Source organism: Arachis hypogaea, chromosome 11 (genome assembly GCF_003086295.3).
Source record: "Arachis hypogaea cultivar Tifrunner chromosome 11, arahy.Tifrunner.gnm2.J5K5, whole genome shotgun sequence".
NCBI classification, from domain to species: Eukaryota; Viridiplantae; Streptophyta; class Magnoliopsida; order Fabales; family Fabaceae; genus Arachis; species Arachis hypogaea.
Window position 1 is genome coordinate 57,982,592 of NC_092046.1, and position 16,124 is coordinate 57,998,715.

The following is a 16,124-nucleotide window of genomic DNA, read 5'->3' on the forward strand; positions in this document are numbered from 1 at the left end:
TACATTGGAAGATCCTCAACAGTTTTTAGCTGAATTCTTGCAAATCTGTGATACTGTTAAGACCAATGGGGTTAATCCTGATGTCTACAGACTTATGCTTTTCCCCTTTGCTGTAAGAGACAGAGCTAGGACATGGTTGGACTCACAACCTAAAGAAAGCCTGAACTCTTGGGAAAAGTTGGTCAATGCTTTCTTGGCCAAATTCTTTCCACCTCAAAAGTTGAGCAAGCTTAGAGTGGAAGTCCAAACCTTTAGACAGAAGGAAGGTGAATCCCTCTATGAAGCTTGGGAAAGATACAAGCAATTGATCAAAAGGTGTCCTTCTGACATGCTTTCAGAATGGAGCATCTTATGTATATTCTATAATTGTCTGAATTGTCCAAAATGTCATTGGATCATTCTGTTGATGGATCTCTCCATCTGAAGAAGACACCTGCAGAAGCCCAGGAACTCATTGAAATGGTTGCAAATAACCAGTTTATGTACACTTCTGAAAGAAATCCTATGAATAATGGGACAACTCAGAAGAAAGGAGTTCTTGAGATTGATACTCTGAATGCCATATTGGCTCATAATAAAATATTGACTCAGCAAGTCAATATGATTTCTCAGAGTCTGACTGGAATGCGAGCTGCATCCGGCAGTACTAAAGAAGCTTCCTCTGAATAAGAAGCTTATGACCCTGAGAACCCTACAATGGAAGAGATGAATTACATAGGAGAATCCTATGAAAACACTTATAATCCTTCATGGAGGAATCATCCAAAAATTTCTCATGGAAAGATCAACAGAAGCCTAATCAAGGCTTCAATAATAATGGTGGGAGATATAGGTTTGGCAATAGCAAGCCTTTTCCATCATCTTTTGAGCAACAGATAGAGAATTCTAAGCAGAGCCTCTCTGACTTAGCAACCATAGTCTCTGATCTATCTAAGACCACTCTCAGTTTCATGACTGAAACAAGGTCCTCCATTAGAAATTTGGAGGTACAAGTGGGTCAACTGAGTAAAAGAGTGGCTGAAACTCCTGCTAGTACTCTCCCAAGCAATACAGAAGAGAATCCAAAAAGAGAGTGCAAGGCCATCAATATACCCAACATGGCCGAACCTGTAGAGGAGGGAAAGGCAGTGATTTCCACTGAGGAAGACCTCAATGGACGTCCACTGGCCACGAAGGAGTTCCCTATTGAGGAACCAAAGGAATCTGAGGCTCATACAGAGACCATAGAGATTCCACTGAACTTACTATTGCCATACATGAGCTCTGATGAATATTCTTCCTCTGAAGAGGATGAAGATATTACTGAAGAGCAAGTTGCTCAGTATCTAGGAGCAATCATGAAGCTGAATGCCAAGTTATTTGGTAATGAGATTTGGGAGGATGAACCTCCATTGCTCATCAATGAACTAAATACCTTGGTTCAACAGAAATTACCTCAGAAGAAATCGGATCCCGAAAAATTCTTAATACCTTGCATCATAGACACCATGACTTTTAAGAAGGCTCTGTGTGACCTTAGTTCAAGTATAAACCTCATGCCACTCTCTGTAATGGAGAAACTAGGGATCTTTGAGGTACAAGCTGCAAGAATCTCATTAGAGATGGCAGACAATTCAAGGAAACAGGCTTATGGACTTGTAGAGGATGTATTAGTGAAGGTTGAAGGCTATTACATCCCTGCTGACTTCATAATCCTAGACACTGGGAAGGATGAAGATCAATCCATCATCCTTGGAAGACCCTTCCTAGCCACAGCAAGAGCTGTGATTGATGTGGACAGAGGAGAGTTAGTCCTTCAATTGAATGAGGACTACCTTGTGTTTAAGGCTCAAGGATCTTCTTCTGTAACCATGGAGAGGAAGCATGAAAAGCTTCTCTCAACACAGAGTCAAGCAGAGGCCCCACACTCAACTTCTAAGTTTGGTGTTGGGAGGGCAACATCAAGCTCTGAGTCTCTGTGAAGCTCTCTAAGAGCTCACTGTCAAGCTATTAACATTAAAGAAGCACTTGTTGGGAGGCAACCCAATGTTTTTTAATTATATTTATTTATCTTCCATTGTTATTTTATATTTTCCTTAGGTTGATGATCATGTGAAGCCACAAAAAGAACTGAAAAATAAAAAATAAAATGAAAAACAGCATCAATGGCAGCACACCCTAGAGGGCAGGCATACTGGTGTTTAAACGCCAGTAAGGATAGCAGAATGGGCATTTAACGCCCAGCCTGCCAGTATTCTGGGCGTTAAACGCCAGAATGGGCAGCACGCTGGGCGTTTAATGCCAGAAATGGGCAGCAGACTGGCGTTTAACGCCAGGAAAGGTAGCAGAGCTGGCATTTAATGCTAGGAAAGGTAGCAGAGCTGGCGTTAAACGCCAGGATTGGCACACAGTGGGCGTTTAAATGCCAAATTGGTGCAGGGAGCAGAATTCCTTGACACCTCAGGATCTGTGGACCCCACATGATCCCCACCTACCCTACCTCTTCTTCTCTCCTCTTCAAACCTTTTCATAACACTCTTCCCAAAATACCCTTGACCAATCCCATCAATAACTCTTCCCCAGATACCCTTCACCTATCAAATCCTACCCCCTTCCTCATATTCTCTTCACCACTCACATCCATCCATCATAAACCCCACCTACCTCACCATTCAAATTCAAACCATCTCCCTCCTAAACCCACCCCCTTCATGACCAAATTCCCCCTCTCTCTTGCCCTATAAATACCCCTCCTCACTACCTTCAATTTCACACATCATACACACTACTACCCCCCTTGGCCGAAACCACCACTACCCTCCATCTCCTCCATTTCTTCTTCTTCTACTCTTTTCTTTCTTCTTTTGCTCGAGGACGAGCAACAATTCTAAGTTTGGTATGGGAAAAGCTAAGCTTTTTTTTTATTTTTCCATAACCATCAATGGCACCTAAGGCCGGAGAAACCTCTAGAAAGAGGAAAGGAATGGCAATTGCTTCCACATTTGAGTCATGGGAGATGGAGAGATTCATCTCAAAGGTCCATCAAGACCACTTCTATGAAGTTGTGTCCAAGAAAAAGGTGATCCCCGAGGTCCCCTTCAAACTCAAAAAGAGTGAATATCCAGAGATTCGACATGAGATTCAAAGAAGAGGTTGGAAAACTCTCACCAACCCCATTAAACAAGTCGGGATCTTTATGGTTCAAGAGTTCTATACTAATGCATGGATCACTAGGAACCTTGACCAAAGTATGAACCCGAATGCAAAGAATTGGCTCACAATGGTTCGGGGAAATTACTTGGATTTTAGTCCGGAAAATGTGAGGTTAGCATTCAACTTGCCAATGATGCAAGGAGATCCTCACCCTTTCACTAGAAGGGTCAACTTTGATCAAAGGTTGGACCAAGTCCTTAGGGATATTTGTGTGGAAAGAGCTCAATGGAAGAGAGACTCAAGAGGCAAGCCGGTTCAACTGAGAAGGCTTGACCTTAAACCCATGGCTAGGGGATGGTTGGAGTTCATCCAATGCTCTATCATTCCTACTAGCAACCGGTCTGAAGTTACAATAGACCAGGCTATCATGATCCATAGTATCATGATTGGAGAGGAAGTAGAAGTTCATGAGATCATATCCCTAGAACTCTAAAAGGTGTCGGACGAGCCCTCTACTTTGGCAAGGTTAGCCTTTCCTCATCTCATCTGTACCCTATGCAATTCAACTGGAATTGTCATAGAGAAAGACATCCTCATTGAAGGAGATAAGCCCATCACTAAGAAGAGGATGGAGCAAACAAGAGAGCCCACTCATGGACCTCAACAAGAGCATAAGGAAGTCCCTCATCATGAAATCCCTGAAATGCCTCAAGGGATGCACTTTCCTCCACAAAATTATTGGGAGCAAATTAACACCTCCCTAGGAGAACTGAGTTCTAACATGGGACAACTAAGGATGGAGTACCAAGAGCATTCCATCCTCCTCCATGAAATTAGAGAAGACCAAAGAGCCATGGGGGAGGAGCAACAAAGGCAAAGAAGAGACATAGAGGAGCTCAAGCACTCCATAAGATCTTCAAGAGGAAGAACTAGCCGCCATCACTAAGGTGGACCCGTTCTTTAATTTCCTTGTTTTTATTTTTCTGTTTTTTGAAAATTATGCTTTATGTTTTGTCTATGTTTGTGTCTTTATTACATGATCATTAATGTCTATGTCTTAAAGCTATGAATGTCCTATGAATCCGTCACCTTTCTTAAAATGAAAAATGTTTTTAATTGCAAAAGAACTAGAAATGCATGATTTCGAATTCTATCTTGAAATTAGTTTAATTATTTTGATGTGGTGGCAATACCTTTTGTTTTCTGAATGAATGCTTGAACAGTACATATTTTTGAATTTGTTATTTATGAATGTTAAAAATTGTTGGCTCTTGAAAGAATAATAAAAAAGGAGAAATGTTATTGATAATCTAAAAAATCATAAAATTGATTCTTGAAGAAAGAAAAAGCAGTGAATAGAAAAAGCTTGTGAAAAAAAAGGGGCAAAAAAAATAAAAAAAAAAAACAAGAGAAAGAGAAAGAAAAAGCAAGCAGAAAAAGCCAATAACCCTTTAAACCAAAAGGCAAGGGTAAAAAAGATCCAAGGCTTTGAGCATTAATGGATAGGAGGGTCCAAAGGAATAAAATCCTAGCCTAAGCGGCTAAATCAAGCTGTCCCTAACCATGTGCTTGTGGCGTGAAGGTGTCAAGCGAAAAGCTTGAGACTGAGCGGTTTAAGTCGTGGTCCAAAGAAAAAAGAGTGTGCTTAAGAGCTCTGGACACCTCTAACTGAGGACTCTAGCAAAGCTGAGTTACAATCTGAAAATGTTCACCCAGTTATGTGTCTGTGGCATTTATGTATCCAGTGGTAATACTGGAAAACAAAATGCTTAGGGTCACGGCCAAGACTCATAAAGTAGCTGTGTTCAAGAATCAACATACTGAACTAAGAGAATCAATAACACTATCTGAATTCTGAGTTCCTATAGATTCCAATCATTATAAACTTCAAAGGATAAAGTGAGATGCCAAAAATGTTCAGAAGCAAAAAAGCTACAAGTCTCGCTCATCTAATTGAAGCTAATCTTCATTGATAAGTTTGGAATTTATTGTATTTTCTCTTCTTTTTATCCTATTTTGTTTGCTTGGGGACAAGCAACAATTTAAGTTTGGTGTTGTGATGAGCGGATAATTTATACCCTTTTGGCATTATTTTTACATAGTTTTTATTATGTTTTAGTTACTTTTTATTATATTTTTATTAGTTTTTATGCAAAAATAATATTTCTAGACTTTACTAGGAGTTTGTGTATTTTTCTGTGATTTCAGGTATTTTTTGGCTGAAATTGAGAGACCTGAGCAAAAATCTGATTCAGAGGCTGAAAAAGGACTGCAGATGCTGTTGGATTCTGACCCTGCTGCATTCGAAATGGATTTGCTGGAGCTACAGAAGCCCAATTGGCGCGATCTCAATTTTTTTGGAAAGTAGACATTCTGGGCTTTCCAGCAATATATAATAGTCAATACTTTGCTCGAGATTTGATGGCCCAAACTGGCGTTCAAAGACAGCCTAAAATATCTTGGCGTAAAACGCCCAAACTGGCACCAGAATTGGAATTAAACGCCCAAACTGGCACCAAAGCTGGCATTTAACTCCAGGAACAGCCTGTGCACGAAAAAGCTTTAATGCTCAGCCCAAGCACACACCAAGTGGACCCCAGAAGTAGATTTCTGCACTATCTGCACTTAGTTACTCATTTTCTGTAATCCCTAGTAACTAGTTTAGTTTAAATAGCACTTTTTACTATTGTATTCGCATCGAGACTTTTACCATCTTATGCTATTGTACACGTTTGGAGGCTGGCCTCACGGCCATGCCTAGACCTTTTTTGCTTATGTATTTTCAACGGTGGAGTTTCTACACCCCATAGATTAAGGTGTGGAGCTCTGCTGTTCTTCATGAATTAATGCAATTACTACTGTTTTATATTCAATTCACGCCTACTTCTTCTCCAAGATATACTCTCGTATTTAATTTAGTTAAGTCAGAATGAAGGGGTGACCCGTGACAATCACCCAATCTTCGTTACTCGCTTAGCCAAGTTCGCGTGCCTGACAACCACAAAGCGGTCTACATGATGTTCAACGTAGTCATTGGACGATAGCTGGAGTATATTCTCTTGGGTATCTAATACACGGACCGAGTCCGTCAGAGTAGTATCTTTGTGGTATAGGCTAGAATTATTGGCAGCCATTCCTGGGATCCAGAAAGTCTAAACCTTGTCTGTGGTATTTCGAGTAGGATCCAGGAAGGGATGACTGTGACGAGCTTCAAACCTGTGAATGTTGGACGCAGTGATAGTGTGCAAAAGGATCAATAGATCCTATTTCAACACTAGTGGGAACCGACAGATGATTAGCCATGCGGTAGTTGTACCTGGTATTTTTCATCCGAGACGAGAAATCTGACAGTTGATTAGAGTGCAGAAACCGTAGAGGACCATTTTCACTGAGAGGATCTTACAGCTTGCCATGGAAGGAAGTAACGCATGGTTGGAAGGAGGCAATAGGAAAGCAGAGGTTTAGAAGCAACAAAGTATCTCCAGACGCTTATCTGAAACTCCCACCAATGAATTACATAAGTAACTTTATCTTATTTTATGTTTTATTTATCTTTTAATTATCAAAACCTCATAACCATTTGAATCCGCCTGATTGAGATTTACAAGATGACCATATCTTGCTTCAAGCCGACAATCTCCGTGGGATCGACCCTTACTCACGTAAGGTATTACTTGGACGACCCAGTGCACTTGCTGGTTAGTTACGCGGAGTTGTGAAGAAGTGTTGAGATCATGATTCCGTGTACCAGTTATGATATTGTGAATTGAGTGTTATTATTGATTATGATGATGATTGATGTGAAAATTAATTTGGAGGCCGTGATAGGGTGAGGAATCCCCTATTTGGTAAGTTGAGGTAAGCACTGGTGTATCATGTTGTGAATTATTGGAAATAATGATAACGAGTTGCATGGTTGGTTTGGTTTGGTTGTGAATGTTGGAATTATGAGTGTTCTGTGTTGTTGTTATAAATGGATGTACTAAATGAATTGGAATGAGTGTTTGAAAGGGGTAGAAATAGTTTTGGAGAGGTTTGAGGCTGATTTGGACCGAGGTTTGGTGAAATTAAACAAAAGTGAGAATTTAATAAAAATGAATTTTTGACCAACTTTGACGGGCCATAACTTAGCATTCGGAGTTCAAAATGGAAAAAACTTTTCTTAAACTAAAGCTAGTTAAAAGATCTTTAAAATGGTTTAAGAATAAAGGAAAACAAAATTTTATAGAGAAAGTTATGAACGAATGAAAATCGGAAAAAAAAATCTGAATTCTGAGATTATGTAAAAAACCAGAAATTCTGGTCTGCATGCCCACGCACAGTATAGTGCGTGTTCCCAGCACAGAACGGGTATGGATACTCGTGCATATACACGAGGGGTTTGCACACGCACGAGGGGTGTGTGCAAGCATGGGAGAAATTTTACAAGTTGTGCGTACGCACAAGGGTGATGCGTACGCACAAGTCCTGTTTTCTCAATTAAACTCTGTTTTTTATTGTTTCGTTTTTTTGGCAAGCTTGTAACCTTCCGTAACCCCCAATTAAGATCCGATACCTAGTTTTTATACTTTTGAATGAGTGTGAGTATATGGAACGAATTAAATTGAATTATTCCTGAATAAATTCTTGGCTAAAGCGGATGACTTGGTTGCGGAGATGGTGGTTTGTCCCACCCGCAGTGAGGACGGTTAAGGATTTCCTTCGGTTATACGTTTAGATATGTGAATGGAGATTATGACGAGATTATGATTGAAAAGTGTGACGGGCACTATGTCCCAAAATGAATAGGCGAGTTGAGGTTGAGGATTCCCTCTCTCGTATTGTGATTATAATTGAGAAGATATTATGATTGACATTGTAAGGACGGTGGCTTTGTCCACTCACGTAAAGGCAAGTTGAGATTGAAGATTCTCTCTCTTGCCGCGATAGACAAGCTAAGGTTGAGAATTCCCTCTCTTGTTGTGGTGGACAGGCTTAAAGTTGAGGATTTCCTCTCTTGTCGCACTGAGGAGTTGGATAGAAGGTTGAGGATTCCCTTCAGTTCAATTATGTATTATTAATTTGATTTCTGATTATGTTTGATTGAAATGAGATTTGGATTGATATGGTAAGGACGGTGGCTTTGTCTTATCCACGTATAGGCAAGTTGAAATTGAGGATTCTCTCTCTTACTGTGATACACAAGCTGAGGCTGAAGATTCCCTCTCATGTTGCAGTGGGCAAGCGGGATTGAGGATTCCCTCTCTTATTACATCGAAGAATTGAATGGAGAAGGTTAAGGATTTCCTTCGATTCAATTTCTGGTGGTGGTATGAACAGGATAGGTTGAAGATTTTCTATCGTTACATTACAGTCTCTCTCTCTGATTGGGAGGTTGAGGATTCCCTTCATATAGAGAGACGATATCCGGGTTAGCTACCGGATGTGTTGGGTTCTAGCAATTTAACCGACACGTGAGATCATGGCCAGTAGGATAGGCATGCATCATTTACATTTATGTGTATTGATTATGTGTGCATCTTGTATTTGGCTTGCCTTGTTAAATAATTGTATGTACATGCTATTTGAACTAATTGCTTTATCTGCTCCCTCTATTTGTGTATTCTTTATATTGTTTTCTATGTGTTTGAACAACTGAAAGATCCCTTATGCTGGCGATGGTGACGTTGAGGGGTGTTCTTGATGCGATGTTAATGATTGAATGATTGGATGATGGAAATGAATTTGATTGATATTAGAACTCCCTGAGTAGATGCAAGGGTTATGGTTCGCCCCACTTGCTCCGGGTTGAGACTAAACATTGAGAATAAATTGATACCATTGGGATTGAGTTTTGATATAGAATTACTAAATTTGGACAATAATGATATAGAGAGAGATGATTTGTATTGAGTAGAGTTGAGAATCTAAAATCACTAATTTAGCTGAGATTTAGTCTAATTACCCTGTTTAGATTTTGAAAGGACCCTAGGCTTGAATTTGGTGCATTTTGGAGTTTAGGATTGCCTAGCCGGTTCATACTTTTTACATAGTCTCTACTTGGAATTATTATCCTACTGGGAACCTTCGGATTCTTATCCGTTGTTAGATTTCGTTATTTTCAGATGCAAGACATGACGTACCTCGTTGAGTGTACCGACTCTATGAAAAGCAAAGACTCCTTTACATTTTATTTTGTACTTAGTGTATTTACATTCTCCATTTTTGAATGCATAATTGTATATCCCTCTTAGAGATTGATTTATGGAAGAACATGTTCTATTTTGTTTACTTCTGGGTTATATTATACTTTCTAGTCGACCTTGTCTTCACAGGTCAAGGCAAGTATTTGCTATGTATTTCCTTTGAAATATATATATATATATATATATATATATATACACTGAAGCTTTATATCATCGACGTTTCGAGTGTGATGCAATTATTTATTCAATCATCTCTTCTTCAAAGACTCCTAGATATATTATTATTCTTCAAATATATGTATGTATTTTGCTCTTAGGCATTGTAATGTCTCACTATCTCTCATTTACCCCTATAGCGTAATGCTTAACGTGGTAGAGTGTTACAGTAATCAAATTAGTTGGGGACCAATTACATATTATAGATAGCTCATAACCTTCAAACAAATTAAATCATAAAATTTACAAAATCAAAAGATCTTGGATTATATCTCATAATAATAGAGCAGCATTGTAAAAGAAATCAACCAAACGAGTCTAGTCTTTCTTTTTTTATTTTTTCAATACACCCGAACTTATCAAAGTGGATTTTAGTAACTAACAATGAAAAAATTATTTAAAAAAAAGGATGAAAAGTTACCATCTATTATCCAAGGATTCACATATGTCATAGGAAAGAAATCACAAACTCCCAGTACATGAAATATGACAAGGCTTTTTTCCTTCCTCTAAGTTTTCACAGTTTTAAAAAAACACAAGTTCCAAACGTTAAAACAAATTTGTTACTCTTACAAATTATGCAATGTTATTAAACAACTAAGAAGGTAGAATATTTTATATAAATTTCAATTGGGCACAATACACTTTTAATGAACCTTTAAAATGTATCTTTTGAACAACAAAATACAGCAAGTATAGAACTTGAATGTTCAATCTAGTTAACCTCCAAATGTCAATTCAACCAGAGAAATAAAAATTTCTCAAAAAAAAAAATCACTCTATGAATTTAATTCCTCTAAAATTAGTTATCCATATCCATATTATAATTAACCAACATATTTGACATTTGTTCAACTAGAAACCAAGTAAACACACCTTTCAAATAGATCACAACAATTAAGGTAGTGCATAATCTAAAAGAACATAACAATTTAATGTCTTAAGGTAGATGAAAATGATGTTAAATATCAATTCATAATCTGTACTGTGACTCAAAACATTTCATTTTCCTAAAAAAATTTTCATAAACTTTAAATCTACTAAAGAATAAACCGAGGTTAGGTACAAAAAAAGGATAAGAGTAGCAAAAAGTGGCATAGGACACATGATGACAATAACCAGAAGACAACAACGACATAAAGGAAAAGGATGACATTCCTATAGGCCTCTGATAGTGCCACAATTTGTATAAATAGGTGCACTTCTATTTATACAATTGTGATCCTACTATAGAACACTTGCTCCATATTGCACATGTTAACCTAAAGCTTTGATACCACTTTGTTACAGTCCAAAATGAGCCCTGACTAGCGCTCAGGAAAATAGTCCCCCAGCAAGCCTAACAGATTCGAATATAAGTTAAATAAGAAGGTTACAAATATTTTTAATAAATTAACAAGTTCTAGAATGAATAATTATATATTTTTAACAAAAAAATAAAATAAATAAATATAATTGGATCTTGTCTGTGATATATGAAATATATAACATCTAGGAACTCAACAAGGAATTGGTACTTAGTGTAGACCATTACTCTTGAATAGAAAGACTCACATATTCGAGTATCTGTTCCTGGAAAAATTTTAAAAAACGGAATGAGTTTTGCAACTCAGTGTGTAACACCCTAATTACCCTAAACCTTACCTCGCGCCATAAAGTGAAGGATAACAAAGTGTCACGATAGTTCTAAGGCTCGCATAATATTATATATACGTATAGAAAGAAATAGTAATACTAGAAGGCCGATAAAGGAATAAAATCCCAAATTGCATAAAGCGAAATGGTGCATGAATCCCACACCTTCGTACAGCTGTACCAGCAAGTGCACTAGGTCGTCCAAGTAATACCTGAGCGAGTCAGGGTCGATCTCACGAGGATCGTGGCTTGAAGCAAGCTATGGTTATCTTGCAGGTCTTTGTTAGGCGAAATCAAGAAGTCATTGGTTTGAAGTTGGTTGAAGGCTTAAGAGAAATATTGTATAAATTACTTTTTATATTTGAATGGAATCAGTAATAGGAATATGGTTAAGAATTGGAGTTGCTTTGTCTTTGTGAATTAACTCTGGTATTACTGTCCTCTTTGCTTGGGAATGATTTCTTCTATGGCAAGCAGTATGTGATCAACGCCATTGGTTGTGGTCATCAACCTCCTCTACTTCAAATCAAACGCCGTATGGCCGCGGTCATCCAATCTGAACGAGGGTGAAGCTCTAGCAATTCATTCTCTTGGCGATCCTACTTAAAATGCCACAAACAAGGTTGAATCTTCTGGATCAGAGAATGCTGCTTCTTTGGGTTCTAGCCTCTACCATAGAGACCCTAATCTCCCTAAAAATCGGCTGAACTGGTGTCTCAAGAAGTCCCCAACAAAGTCGTGGATTAGCCGTCTGAGAGATGTATAATCAAGCTGGCGGTTTGCACTTTCCAGTCACGTATGCACACGAACCCAAGTAGACACGGGTGGTTGTCAGGCACGCAGTCCTAGTATGATGAACAAAGCTGATTGTCACTGATCATCCTATTCACCATGTTCAAGAACAAGTATACATCTTAGAATTAAATCAAACATGGATCGAAGAGAAACACTAATACTTTTATTAATTCATAGGACTTAACAGGGCTCCTCCCCTTAACCTAGGAGGTTTAGAAACTCATACTGAAAGGAAATAAAATGGTAAACAAAAAATGGTGTAAAGTCTCGATGAGGTGTGTTAATAACATAAATCTAATCCCTTAAATACTAAACAAATGACTAGTAAGGGTAAAATAGTCTTTTTAAAGCTAAAATCCACTTCTGGGGCCCACTTGGTGAGTGTTTGGCTAAGCTTTGATGAGATCAAAGTGCTATGAGGCCTTGAGGGAATTGAATGCTGGCTAGAGGGTCCTCCTTGGGCGTTTGGATGCTGGTCTCTACTCTTTGGGCACTGGACGCCTGGAAGGGGCCAGGAGGCTGGCGTTGGATGCCAGTTTTGGGCCTTCTAATCTGAAGCAAAGTATAAACTATTATACATTTCTGGAAAGCTCTGAAAGTCAGCTTTCCATAGCCATTGAGAACGCTCCATTTGGACCTCTGTAGCTCCGGAAAAGCTCTTCCGAATGCAAGGAGGTCAGATTCAGACAGTATCTGCAGTGCTTTTTCTGTTTCTGAATCGGACTTTTACTCCAGCTCTTCAATTTCAGCTAGAAATTACCTGAAATTGTACAAAAACACACAAACTCATAGTATAATCCAAAAATGTGAATTTAACACTAAAACCTATAAAAACTTAATAAAAACTAAACAAAACATGCTAAAAACTATATGAAAACAATGCCAAAAAGCGTATAAAATATCCGCTCATCACGACACCAAACTTAAGCTGTTGCTTGTCCCTGATGAATCCATATTTTATGGTATTTATTTGCTGTATTTGGGTGGATTTCATCAATTTTTCTTGCATTTATCCATTGAAATAGTATAGTTTCATAAATTCTTCCTAAATTGTGCTTGAAAGTAAAAAATGCTTTTTAGGCCTTTTAATTGCTAAATTTTATTCACTTTAATCCCATTTGATGCCTTGATATGTTTGTTGAGTAATTTCAAGTTTATAAGGCAAGTATGGATTGAAGAAGTGAGAAAGGAAAGCATACAAAGTGGAAGAATTCAAGAAATGAAGGATTTGGAAAGCTATCAATCCTGACCTCTCAGTACTAAATTGATCATAACTTGAGCTACAGAGGTCCAAATGAGGCGATTTTAGCGGCATTGAAAAGCTAACGTCCAGGGCTTCAAAATGATATACAATTTGCTATAGTGGACTGATAAACCCCAATTTTGTGGTTTATCTTGTGCTTAATTTGGGGGATTTTATCAACTTTTCTCACATTTATTCAATGAAATAGCATGGTTTTGCAATTCTCCCTTGATTTGTGCTTAAGTGTGAAAACATGCTTTTTAGGCCTTAAAATAGCTAAATTCAATTTATTTTAATTCCATTTGATGCCTTGATATGTTTTTTGAGTAATTTCAGGTTGATAAGGTAAGTATTGGATGGAAGAAGTGAGGAGAAAAGCATGCAAAGTGGGAGAACTCATGAAGAAATGAAGGAACCGCAAAGCTGTCAAGCCTGACCTCTTCGCACTCAATCGATCATAACTTGAGCTACAAAGGTCCAAATGAGGCAATTCCAGTTGTGTTGGAAAGCTAACATCCGGGGCTTCAAAATGATATAAAATTTGCCATAGTTTCCTGACGTCTAGCAATGTGCACGCGCACTGTACGCGTACACGCCGATGGAGCACGTGATTCACTAAAGTGAAATCGTGGCCAGCAATTTGTAGAGCATTTTGGGCCCAATCCAACTCATTTCTAAGGCTATTTCATGCAGAATTCAAGCTTGGGCAAGAGGGGAGCACTTGTTTTGTAGGGTAGCATAATGTAGGTTAGTTTCTAGAGAGAGAATCTCCCTCTTCTCTTTAGAATTAGGTTAGGTTAATCTCTCCTAGATCTAGGTTCAATCTCATCTTTTCATCTTATTTCCTTAATGATTTCTTGCTTCTACTCTTTCATTCTCATGATTTGTAGTGTTAATTTCCCTTTTTGCTCTCTTTTGTGATGATGAACTCATGTTGGATTTAGATTTTCTTTTAATGAGATTTGATAGTTGATGTTTCTTTATTGATGATTTGAGTTGTTGATTTACTTTTCTTGCAATTGATAGTTGGTAGATTTATTATTCTTGCACATTTATTATACTTTCCTTTATTACCCACCAAGTGTTTGACAAAATGCTTGGTTGGGTTTTAGAGTAGATTTTGAGCATTCTTGGCTTGGGAAGAGTAATTGGGCAATCTTGAGTCATTAATACCTAATTTAGATTGGTGATCTAGAGTTGTTAGTTAATTTCATTTTCAATGACACTAATCTCTTGCTAATTCAATTAGTGAGTTGATTAGGATTTTTTATTTGAGATTAACTTGTCTTGTTTGACTTTCTCTAATGGAAGATAACTTACACCTTCTTCCAGCATTGGGGATGATGAAATAAGATAAATTCTTTTTAAGTATTGTTATGATTAATGACTAGGATAGAAAGCCTATATTCTCAACCCTTGCCATGAATGTCTCTCTTTATTAATTGCTTTCTTTAATTGCTCTCTTTACTTTTCTTGCCATTTATTTTCTTACAAAAAAATATAAAATCAAACCCCTTGCATCTTCATAACCAATAATTAAACACTTCATTGCAATTCCTTGTGAGACGACCCGGAGTCTAAATACTTTGGTTAATTCTTATTGGGGTTTGTACTTGTGACAACTCAAATTTTTTATGTGGGAATTGTTTGTTGGTTTAGAACTATGCTTACAACGAAGTTCTTATTTCTAGAAGAGAAATTATATACCGACACGACAAAACTCATCATCATGGACATAAGTCTAAGTGTGCGTACGCACAAGTCAGAAAACAGCAAGTGTGCGTACGCACAAGTCCTGGCACGTGAGCTCATTAATTGAAGATTTCTGGGGTGATTTCTAGGCCCCTAAAATCCAATCCAACTCATTTCTGAAGCTATTTCAAGCCAAATTGAAGAGGGATGAAGGGGGGAGCACTTAGGTTTATGTTTTTACATGTTTTAGTTAGTTTTCTAGAGAGAGAAGCTCCCCCTTCTCTCTAGAATTAGGTTTTTTAGTTTACTTTCTCTCTAATTTTAGCATTTAATTCTTGTTTTAATGTAGTTTCATTTATGTTTCTTGCTTTCTTGTCTTGATCATCTTCATTTCTTTTGTTATTTTCTCAATTATGTCATTTCTAGTTTATGAACACACTTGTTACTTTTAATTTCATTTAATGCAATTTTGACGTTTTATGTTTCTTTAATGCTTATTTGAGTTGTTATTATCATTTTATTACAATTGGTAGTTACAGAATTTATTTTTATTGCAATTTAGGACATTTTTCCTTTTATGCATGTTAGGTGTTTGATAAAATGTCTCTTCTAATTTTTGTATAGTTTTTCACATTCTTGGCTTGGAATTGGATAATTAGGTGACCTTGAGTTATGGATGTCCATTCGATATTGTGATTAGGATTGTTAGTTGGTTTAGTTTCCACTAACGCTAGTCTTTTACTAAGTTAATTAGTGAGTTGATTAGGACTTGTGGATTGAGATCAATTATGCCCTTTTGACTTATTCTCGATGTTAGAATAGACTAATTGGGATTAATTTTTAGCAATTATCATGTTTTTGGTCTATGATTATGATAGAAATCCTCAATCCCACAATCCTTGCCAAGAGTCCTTTTTGCCATTTAAATTCCATTTTTGATTTATTGCTTTGAGTTTAATTCCTTACATGCTTATTTACTTCCTTGCATTTTAATTTCTTACTTCTTGCTATCACAACCCCAATTTTCTCATAGCCAATAATTGAACATTTCATTGCAATTCCTAGGGAGAACGACCCGGAATTTAAAACTCCCGGTTATTTTGTGTTGATTGTGGCATCTTTTGATATAAACTTTGATTGAGATTGTTGATTTACACTATGCTTGCAACGAGATTCTATATTTTTGTGAAATTCTAGATCAACATAAATTTCTCTCATCAAGTTTT

At 37.4% G+C, this 16,124-nt stretch overlaps 1 non-coding gene across 1 annotated transcript; it reads right to left on the reverse strand.

Moving 5' to 3' along the window:
- Positions 1–226: 226 nt before the first annotated feature.
- LOC112724254 (small nucleolar RNA R71) lies at positions 227–334 on the reverse strand. The gene has a single exon (XR_003163426.1). It is a non-coding gene; the product is annotated as a small nucleolar RNA R71 (small nucleolar RNA).
- Positions 335–16,124: the final 15,790 nt, after the last annotated feature.